At 35.9% G+C, this 11,701-nt stretch overlaps 1 long non-coding RNA gene across 9 annotated transcripts; it reads right to left on the reverse strand.

Moving 5' to 3' along the window:
• Positions 1–215: 215 nt before the first annotated feature.
• LOC124171620 lies at positions 216–4,020 on the reverse strand. 9 transcript variants are annotated; one of them, XR_006867884.1, is made up of 5 exons: positions 3,898–4,020; positions 2,447–2,550; positions 2,188–2,363; positions 1,929–2,101; positions 216–1,272 (listed from the first exon to the last, which is right to left on the reverse strand). It is a non-coding gene; the product is annotated as an uncharacterized LOC124171620 (long non-coding RNA). The 9 variants fall into 9 exon arrangements; XR_006867883.1 differs by having other exon boundaries at positions 216–984; positions 1,141–1,272; positions 2,447–4,020; XR_006867885.1 differs by having other exon boundaries at positions 216–681; positions 832–1,272; positions 2,447–4,020.
• Between the last annotated feature and the right edge of the window lie 7,681 nt (positions 4,021–11,701).

The following is an 11,701-nucleotide window of genomic DNA, read 5'->3' on the forward strand; positions in this document are numbered from 1 at the left end:
CACCAGATGGCACCACCCGCGTAAGAAAATAGTCCCAGACCGAATACAGTTTTATCGATGAGATACAATTTTATCGATGCATATGAATTTGCCAGTCCTCTTGCATCTTTATTCGTCATTAAAGGAAATAAAGAAACAAAACCTTCTAAGTAACTTCCTAAGCGCGATTTTTGTATCTTGATTGTCCACCCTCGTATTTAGGTACGAAAACTTCCTGTGCCGTCTGGGGAGGGATTTCCATTGTTCCCTATCTTAAATGACACATCAACAGAAAAACACCAGGCATCTCTGCCAAGGATTAAGTGCACAACCTTCTAATTCTACTGCAGAATATCATGCCTGCTTCACTTCATTGTGGAGATTCATCATGGCTGTGAACCATGCTCACCATCAGAAGGTATTAACATGTTCCATCACAAGGTAATAAGAATAAATTGCCTGAAAATGAAGAAATTAAAAAAATTGTAATCACTCAAAATATTGACGAAGAATTTACTAGCAGAGAACTTGGCAAGTTTCACATAATCACCCAACAACATAAGTATGGGAACAACTGCCAAAGAATCCATCGATAATAGTTCCTCTATTATATTAATATGCCCAAAACGGTATGGCTACTGCATGAGGAATGCAGATATGTGGTCAAACGGGTGTGGAAATGAACCATTTATATGTCACCTACTAAAAAAATTAAGAAATTTCTATTACTCCATTAAACTGCATCAAATATAAAAATGACAATAAAAAAGGAATGAGAGAGTCCATCAAGTACATTAACCAAAACTAATTAAATATCAACTATATATGAGAAAATAATGAGTAAAATACAACCAAAGATTACGTATAAAGCTGTGCCTCCTAAGATTCTTCACCCAAAATGGCATAATAGGCAGATTGTCGCTGCAGAATAATCCTTATTGTGAATGTCTCCCACCAGCAAAAGAAACCAAACAGGATACATCACTACGACACCGATAACTCTGCCTATTAATAAAGAAAAATATCTGTTACTACAGAATTAAGCTACACAATAACCAGGCAAGATAACGACAACTAAGAACCTACGGAGTTCTAAACCATCATCTCATGTAAACACACAAAAAACAGCAACATTAAAAAATAAGTAAGCTGTATCAATACCACTTTCCACTCCCTATGTTTAAGTCATCCAATTCTCGGCTACGATACCAGAGGAAAATCATCCTCACAGAGAATTTTGGCCACCAGAATCAGAAGAACGATTATCCAATCGTGAGGTCCTTGCTTCACCACCTATTAACCCCTTAACTGGGGAGAGCGACTATAGTCGCAAGCGGACTATACTCCCCATGTGGGGAGCTCGACTATAGTCGCGCGTGCCGTCGCGTCGCAATGTTATGCGGAGAAGGCATGAATATTCATTCTTTATGCATCATTGCATGTTTTTTGCTTTGTCAGAGGTTCTATACCAATATATTTGAAGTATATTGCCATTTTTGTGCAATGGCTTTACTATAAATTTTTTTCCAATAACGGCATCTCCGAAAATCGTTGGATTTGCTCCCCACCAGGTGAAAGATAAGGAAATTTCTGCCCCCAACCAAGGAGTTAATGAAGATGTAAAAAATTCCATTACTCCAAACATATAAACAATAAGGGTGGATAAAAAGAAATAAAAAGAAGAACTCACCAAGACTAAAAACCACCACTATTAACAGGAACATCCACTGAGATGCCAATCAGCCAGTTCCACTTTCCATAGATATTTATGATACCAAGGCAGAAGAGAGTCACCCTGGAGTAATTGTTGCCCACCAGAATCAGAAGAACGATGATCCAATCGTCAGGTTGTTCCTTCACCACCTACTAATGAAGATGTAAAAAATTTCTCTTAGTCCATACATATAAACTGTAAGGGTGGATATTGGTAAATCACAAGAAGCACTCACCAAGACTAAAAACCACCACTATTAACAGGAACATCCACTGAGATGCCAATCAGCCAGTTCCACTTTCCATAGATATTTATGATACCAAGGCAGAAGAGAGTCACCCTGGAGTAATTGTTGCCCACCAGAATCACAAGAACGATGATCCAATCGTGAAGTCCTTACTTCACCACCTATTAATGAAGATGTAAAAAATTTCTGTTAGTCCATGCATATAAACTGTAAGGGTGGATATTGATAAATCACAAGAGGCACTCACCAAGATTAAAAACCACCACTATTAACAGGAACATCCACTGAGATGCCAATCAGCCAGTTCCACTTCCCATAGATATTTATGATACCAAGGCAGAAGAGAGTCACCCTGGAGTAATTGTTGCCCACCAGAATCAGAGGAACGATGATCCAATCGTCAGGTTGTTACTTCACCACCTACTAATGAAGATGTAAAAAATTTCTCTTAGTCCATACATATAAACAGTAAGGGTGGATATTGATAAATCACAAGAAGCACTCACCAAGATTAAAATCTACCACTATTAACAGGAACATCCACTGAGATGCCAATCAACCAGTTCCACTTTCCATATTTATTTATGATACCAAGTCAGAAGAGAAACGCCTTGCAATATTAACAAATGATTAGTATTTCCCCAACTGCACTGATTTATCGGTACAATAATTTACAACCCAATCATAATTAAATGCAACTCATTGCAGGATCACATGAGTACTGCGTCCTAACCGATTAATCTGATTTGCATATTTGATTGAATTGAACGACCTAAGTTTGGTCGCCATCTCCTTAGCATTATGAATGATCAAAGTATTTAAATTTCTCGCGCACTCACAAGTAAATATTGGCGCTATGTCAAACTACAAAATCAACTGACTACGTTAACATCAACAATGAACTGATAGTAACGAAATTAACGTAAAGTATGTGAAAATCATTTCGCGCACCCTATTTGTGAATAAACAGTGATAAATGAGCTGCCCTTATGATTCAGCCCTGATGATGAGTGCCGAGACGGTACTTGAAACGTTGGCCGATATAAAAACATTAACCCGGAGGGAATCCCGAGAAAAGTTTACCCACAATGATAAATCAGCTTTTTATGAGGTAAATCAACAATCAAGGGGATAGTGAGCCTATATGTCACTAAATTTTCAGCATTTTTTCGAATACTTTCCCCAAATTCAAGGTAAATAACGCAGAAGACGAAATTCGAGTGCAAGAATGGGAATTTATTTTTCTTTCCAATGTTATATGCTCCAACTATGTGCAACCATTATCACTAATTTAAATATGCAAAAGAAAAGGTTGCAGTCGTTCATAACGAACTTTCCCTGTCCTTCTTACGGAAAATATTCAGGGCCCATTCCAAGGCCACATAAACCTCATAATATTCTCACCTTTTAAACCTTCCCTGAACTTTCACTCACCAACATTTTAAAATCAAAATGAGCCAAATCGGTTCTCGAGTATTAGCGAGACTAAAGGACATCAATTCATTATTATAATCTATATCAGTAAATGTGACAATGCACCTCGAGCCACACAACATGGCGGCTAGCCGAATATTAAACATATCAACTTTCATTAATTTTAATGTCTCAAAATAAATCTGCTGTTTACATTAATTTTCCTTATTATCGGGAATTCAACAAAACTTAATAATAGTCCACAGAGTAAATAATAGCGTCGGAGGGATAACGGCCATGCTTCGTGAATATTTTCGACTTGCACGAGGCGATTTGGGATCAACACTAAGGTAGGTACATTAGATAACGAATATTATCCTTAATGAGGTTAATGAGTAACACATGCAAATACATGTAAAAGGCAACCATAAGCGAATCGAATACACTACCGAATAAATGACAAAATCTAAGTCCTTTGGGACACGTGAAGACAATATGATAATGCCATAAAAATTAGCAGGGATACAAATTAATCAGTACTTACCTCAAACCGGTGAAAATGGACGCAGTTGAAAAAGCGATTGCAAGAACCGGCAAGCTCCAACAATGAGGATAAACACGTGCGGTGATCGTAACTTCGAAGGCAGGACCTCTCAGATTCGAGTTATGGCACAACCCTAGTAGAAAAAAGTGTGTTCATTCAGTGTTCTTTTTATGTTCATTTAATGTTCAAATTGTGTTCCTTCTATGTTCACCAAATGTTCACTTTATGTTCTTTTTATGTGTTTTGTGACAGAAAGAACATAAAAAGAACACAAAATGAACACTCGTCTGTGAACATAAAAAGAACATAATTTGAACACAAAATGAACACTTTTTTGAACATCAAAAGAACACAAAATGAACATAAAAAGAACATTTTGTTGAACAACAAAGAAAATGCTTTCACGGAAGTCCCATCATTACCATGAACACTTTCACATCTTTGTGAATCAGATATCAGTGTTTGGATAAGTTTCAGATCATTTTATTTCCAGCTTTTTTTATTAGAAACGAACTTATTTGTAGAAGCCAAATGCTCAGGCCTTATCCCTGTTTAGTATGCAATAAAGTACATATTGAGAGTGTTTTCAGGTGTTCCTTGATTGCATTCTCGGATCGTTCCATGTCCATTTTTTGATGATATGCCTTCATTTTGGGATAATTTTCCCGGAAATTCATTATTTTAAATTTCTAGAAATATTATGGAAAACTGCTAAAAAATACAGTTTTGTGGATTTCAAGATGGCGAAATTCAAACTAATTTTTGGTAGACAAAGTCTCCAAAATCATCTGTATTACTTGTTTTATGTAAAGCTACTTGTCATGACACATGAACTGCAGTTATCCACAATCACCTCCAAGGAATGAGAATTTTTATACTGGTTTATTTTAAAGAACAACAAAGAAAAATGTTCATTTTGTGTTCAACATAGTGAATATAAAATGAACATATAAAAAAATGTTCAATTTGAGTTCACTATGTTGAATACAAAATGAACATTTTTCTTTATGTTCATTTTGTATTCCCTTTGAGTTCATTTTATGTTCACCATGGTGAACACAATATGAACATTTTTTTATGCGTTCATTTTATGTTCACCATGGTGAACATAAAATGAACTCAAAGGGAACACAAAATGAACATAAAGAAAAATGTTCATTTTGTGTTCAACATAGTGAACATAAAATGAACATATAAAAAAAATGTTCAATTTGTGTTCACCATAGTGAACATAAAATGAACACAAAGTGAACATAAAATGAACGCATAAAAAAATGTTCATATTGTGTTCACCATGGTGAACATAAAATGAACTCAAAGGGAACACAAAATGAACATAAAGAAAAATGTTCATTTTGTGTTCACTGAGATGAACATAAAAAGAACATAAATTGAACATCAAAAGAACACACCAAGAAATTGGTGAACATAAAAGAACACCAAAAGAACATCAAAAGAACACTTGAACACTGAATGAACATATAAAGAACACCAAAAGAACACAATTTTTTCTACTAGGGAAAGTGAAAGAGACGAAGCGGATGTTGCAAGGGGGAGGAAGGGCTCTTTTCCGGTATCGGCGTAGTCAGTGATATAATTATACTAATTAATGTCTAATTCGTGTTATACTACGACGAATTACCAATATAAAATTAGAAAATAATTAAATATACTGCCATGATCACTCGAGTGTATCCGCATAATGCCTCTTGAAGATAATGTAATTTCGGAAAGGCGAAGTGTTGACCTCGGAAAGAAGCGGAAGTGGGTGGGGGTGAACACTCGAAAATTGACGAACCAAGGGAGAAGGGGGAGAGGGCGGCCATCTCCTCGGGGTCTCTTACCTGTCGTCAAGAGACAGTCTCCTGTGTGCTTGTAGGGGTGACATGAGCCCAAGTTTTATTTTATGGATAATTTTTACAACTTCAATGTCCAACATCTGTGAGAGGTTTAGGTAGTTTAGACCATTAAGCATAACATAAAAGTTGGTATATGTACTACCAAGCTTGGGTGATCAATCACCTATTAGAGTATGTATCAACGATGTGTAAGCACACCTTACATCTCGCCATCTTTATTGTTCATCACTCTTACACCGGAACTCTCATTCCCAACTTCTGAGCATGGTGGCAAACCTTAGGACTCAACATCCCTTTTCTCCTTTAAGAGACATTCTTACCCTTACATAAACGTAAAGTCTTGAACAAAAACAAATGCAAATCCTGATACTTACTACACCAATTCACTTATAAACCAAAATAACATTCTTCATTCCAGATAAATCAAAAGTCTTTTTACAAGCTTGGCATATGTTAAATAATCAGCGCATGTTAAATACTGAGTGTTCAGTAAATAAATAATAAATAAATAAATACTAGTTATTCAGTGATCTACATTTTATAATACTGCAAAGAACTAGATTTATTACATTCTCTCATTGACCTCATCTCTCCTGGAGAGTCTCCTGTTTTCCTGTAATTGTTTCCTGCCATCACAGGATTAGGTTGCAAATTCTTTCCTCCATCTACAGTTGAGGACCTCAAATCCGGAAAGCTTGGGACCAAAGGGTTTCTGGATTTCTGGTCTTCATGGTATGTTTTGTTAATTAATTAATTTATAAATGTGTTCAGGCTCTTGTGCTTGATATTTGAGATCCCTAAGTGCCCAGGTTGTTAGTGTATGTTTACAGAGTGTGCTAACATCCTACTCGTCCCAGAACAAGGCTCAGAGGCCGGTGCCACGAGGTGTCTAGTCGAAACCCTATGCAGAAGAATTTTCAAACATTTTAGATTTCTGTTTTTTTTTTGTTTCTGGATTCCGTATTTTTGGTCCTCAACTGTACTATATCCTCCCTTGGTGTTAGCTCATTGTAGTTCTCTTCCTTATTCCCATTCTCTTGTTCCCTCTGAAGATATGGTTTAGCATGAGAAGTATTCCTTCTATGAGGTTTCCCTTGATTATCATAAATCAACTCCGAATTTCCATTAGATTCTATAATGGTCACAGGATCTTGTCTAAAGGGAGTGGATAGTTTGTTTTCCCAAGCTTGTTTCATTAACACCACATCCCCTGGTTCCACAAGACTAGGCTTTGCAAGACAGTTTAAATGAGCATACAATTTACCATCATCTTTCAACATTAACTCCCTGTCTCTAATTATTACAGCTAATATCAGGTTCACCTGCATACATAACTGTAAATCAGGAATTTTTTTACCAAATCTTGCATCCTAAAAACAACGCTGCTGGTGGGCAACCTGTTACCAAGTGGGGAGTGGCTCAATATGAGGATAGGTAAATCAGAAGTTCCTCTATCCAACTTATCTTTTATGCGCCAGCAATCCTTAATCTTTTCATAATGTTCCTGTTTTGGCATTCTACCGCTCCATTTGCCCGGGGCCAATATGGTGTAGAAAAATGATGGATAATATTTAAATCTTTCAGAAACCTCTGAAATCCTGCATCTTTAAATGGCGGTCCATTATCAGATGAAATAGATTTTAGCAAACCATACCGTGCGAACAAGCCTTTAGACAAATAAGGACTGTGCAAATCTAACACTATCAACAAATTGCCACCTGATGGTTAGGGGCCAAGGAAATACAAACTTACAATGGTTGACATGGCAATTCAGATCGTACTATTGGTTCTAGTGGGTCACTCCTAGCCACTAACTGACATTCATGGCAGGATCTACACCACTGTTCAACATCTTTTTGCATACTTTTCCTCCAAACCTTGGTTCTTAAAATTTTCTTCATACTAACAACCTCCATATGACCTTTGTGAACTACGACTTGACTTACACTCCTGGAGAACTTTTGGTAATATGTACTATTCTTGCCCCTCTAATTAGATTAATGAAATTAATTAATTGCTAATTAATTAGCAATTAATTAATTTCACCCAATTCATGTTGGATAAGCTCATAAAATCTTAACTCTTTAGGCCAATTGTCACTATGAAGACAATTTTTTATCACTTTTTATTCACTGTCCTGCTCAGAAGCCTTTTGAATTTATTGTTAAGCCATTCAGAATTGATGCCTCTACCAAGCACATCACTATCCACAGTTCATAGTAAAGTAACCATCAAAGTTCATAAATGTGAGCGTATACACTCTGAATATACAGTAGGGCACCACAGTTATTTGAAGCCAATGTCCAAGGGTCAAATTTGCATCAAAATTTGATACAACTGACGTTCACCCTATCACACGGTCAAAATTTCATCCAACTGGCTTTTGGTCCTTTGGTTTGTACAAAACACGGTTTTGTCCAAATGGGTAGGACAGGTTCTAAATTTTCATCCAATTGGATGAAACCAACCAATCACTGGACCTTTGACAAAAGAGAAGCGCCAAACGCTAACACACAGGCCACATAGGTTATTTATCGTCTGCATGAGCATATTAATTAATAAATATATATAATGGACACAAAAATAAAATTTGTTGCATTCCATACAGTATGCATCAAAAACCCAACCGGTTTCTACCTTTTCAGGTCATGTTCATTATCGTTCACCTCTTGATAAGACCTGAAAAGGTCGAAACCGGTGGAGTATTTTTCATAAATACTGTATGGAATACGCGATGGAAACTCTCAACTAGGAAATCTGTAATGTGTAAATGAGTTCATGTTTAATGAGAAGGAAGCTTTCTTTTAGACTCACAATACAAGGAGGGGGTGTTTTGGAAAGAATAAAAGATTTACTTTAGGTATTAAAGCACTATTAATTCATAACATTTCAATGACCATGTCCATCACTTATTAATAACATTTTCCTTGCGGGAATAAACTGCCTCACGTTTGTATCCTGGCATTTTATTCTGCCCTCAACCTTGCTTATAAGGGACATGAAAATATCCTCACTTATCGTCAATTAATATCAGTAATATACAGGAACATCAGTGAGCAACTCCTTCTCCAATATGTTAAGCACGCTTACTCCAACGCTTTCCAGCCAATGCCAAGTTCAGCATTCCTTCTGTTTTCTTTCTCTTTAATGTTCAAGAGGCCTGTTCAGATGATTTCAACTGCTAAAAAGACAGAATACTTCACTTCCACAAGCTTCCAAATTTGTATACATAAATATTGTCTTTCGTTTGTTTTTGGTCCAAATGAGGGTCCATCGTGGGGAACCCCTGTCCCATTGCATGCAAATATTTGGATGCAAATTTGACTGTGGGACACCGGCTTGATTTATTTAACCGAGTTTTCTGCACATTTGCCCCAGAGGAGGGCTTACCTTAGCATTGAATTGAGATGGGGCAATGTCCTTATGGGCCATGTTCTCATCTCTAGCAAATTCCAGGTTTTTAAAATGATCACTGGCAAATCTATTATATATTGGATCATGAGATACATTTCACCTGCATCTATCCTGCTTCTCAATTCCATTCTCACAGTCTAGAGAAGGACTCATTATTGTTCATATTTCCACATCATAAACTGGTATATGAAACCAGTGAACCATGAACTTGTGAAAATAATTTGATGTGATGTAGTTTTGGGAAATGTGTTCTAATAAAACTTGCGCTTTCAGTGGGATAGTGTTTACTGCTGATGACTCAATTTTTTTAGCTCATGCTATGAATTTTACATTTTGACTTTTAGGAATTCATGGATGGCTATTTAATTATTTATAAAATCATTAAGAAATCATTACTTTAAATGCCAAATTTGTGAACTAATTTTGTTTATTGATCACTATCTAATTGTAAGCCTGAATATTTATTTTTTTCCTATTCTTATTCAGTTTATTCAATAATTTACTCTCACTCACATTACTAATATTTGTGTTCTTTGTGACTTAATATGTTTTAAATGCCTTGGTCTAATTTCTTAAATTTTGGACATTTTTTATTTTAAATTTCTTATCATGGTTTTGTTATTAGCCCTTATACTTGTACTAATCCTTTTTTATTATTTGTTCTATCAGCTAATATGATGTCTGTGAAACTCCTTGAAGGCTGTTCCTTAAGATGATTCATCAGTGGACTTCAATATTCAAGACCTATGGTGGCTGTTTCCTACTAGAATTCAAATGAAGAACTTACAGTCAGCTTTTATTTAATCCGTTTTCAGGAGAATAATTGATGCTTTTTATGGCTGTCTGTTTCATGACATTATAGAGAGATGTTGTTTGACGAATTGATGTGGAAATTTAAAGAATAAAGAATAAAGAATAAAGAAATATTTATTGTTCTTGGACCTTTATGGTCCACTAAGAACATACAAGGGCTTACATTCATATTAGAGCTCAGTGCACAGAAGAATAAGATACATGCAAAAAAATAGAAAATAAATTGTAACAGTATATAGTGGCATATTGGTACAATTACATTTTTTCTTGTAATAGCATTTTAGTGAACATTAGATTTTTAAAAGACATCAGTGATTTTGCGGTTTTGATTGGTTCAGGAATACCATTCCATAGCCTTGACCCAACAACTGAAAATGAATTATCAAATGCAGTGGTTCGATGTTGAGGAACAATTAAAAAATCAGCTGATAATCTAGTTACAACATTGCGATATTTCTCTTTACTCTGAAAAAATTGCATAATGTATTCTGGCTGTTTGCAATTAAAAAGTTTGTATAAAAAAGAGGCAAGCATGTATTGCCTCCTTGTTTTTGCTTTAAGCCATTCTAATTTAGAGAAATAAGGGGATATATGTTCATCTTTTTTAAGATCATAAATGAACCTAACACACATATTTAATTGCCGTTGAATCAGGGTGTTAATCTTTTCGGTTAGGTCATTATATACAAGGCAACAGTAATCAATATGGGGAAATATTAACGAGGATACAAGTTGCTTGCGTGTATGAGAGGGCATAAGGTTTTTATGAATTTTTAGCTGAAACAAGATCATGTTGATCTTATTGCTGATGGCTTTAACATGGTTTTGCCAAGACAAATTAGGCATCAATAAGACTCCAAGATTTTTAACGGAGTTTGCATATGATATTTCGGCATCACCAACAAAAATCTTGGGCAGAACATCAAAGTCGACATGTTTGAGTAGTTTTGAGGTACCAAATAACATAGATTTTGTTTTCCTAGGGTTAAGCACAAAGTTATTGTCTGCAGCCCATGAAGTGATGGCCTGAACGTCCTGATTTACTTTGGAAATTGCATCATTGAGCTCATACAAATGACAGTGAAAATAAATCTGTAGGTCGTCGGCATATAAGAGATATTTACAGTTTAGAATACACCTGGGCAGATCAAGGACATACAGGGAAAATAGGAGAGGACCAAGAACTGACCCTTGGGGGACCCCGCAATGGACAGTAGTCCATTGCGATGTATTCCCATTCGCGTCCTTGACTGCCTGTTGACGATCTTTTAGATAGGAGTAAAACCAGTTAAGTGAGGAACAGGAAAAATTAAGGTTTTTCAACTTGTGGAGAAGTTTGGCGTGATTAACAAGACCAAAAGCATTGGTGAAATCAAATAGTACCAGAATTGTAACCATCCGTTTATCAATTCCTTGACGTATATCATCCGTTAATTTGAGTAGCGCTGTTTGCGTAGAGAAGTTTTTCCGAAATCCAGATTGATATGGATCATGCAAGTTGCATTGGTCCAGATAATTCGTTACCTGCTGAAAAACAATTCTTTCTAAGCATTTAGAAAGAGAGCACAGAATAGAGATTGGCCGATAATCACTGGGAGAAGTTGGTTTTTTAACTTTTTGTATTGATGTGATTAGTGAATATTTCCATACATTCGGAAATTCAGATGACGATAAGGAAAAATTATAGATATCAAGTATTACAGGTAGAAGTACAGTTG

This window comes from Ischnura elegans, chromosome X (assembly GCF_921293095.1).
Source record: "Ischnura elegans chromosome X, ioIscEleg1.1, whole genome shotgun sequence".
Taxonomy (NCBI): Eukaryota; Metazoa; Arthropoda; class Insecta; order Odonata; family Coenagrionidae; genus Ischnura; species Ischnura elegans.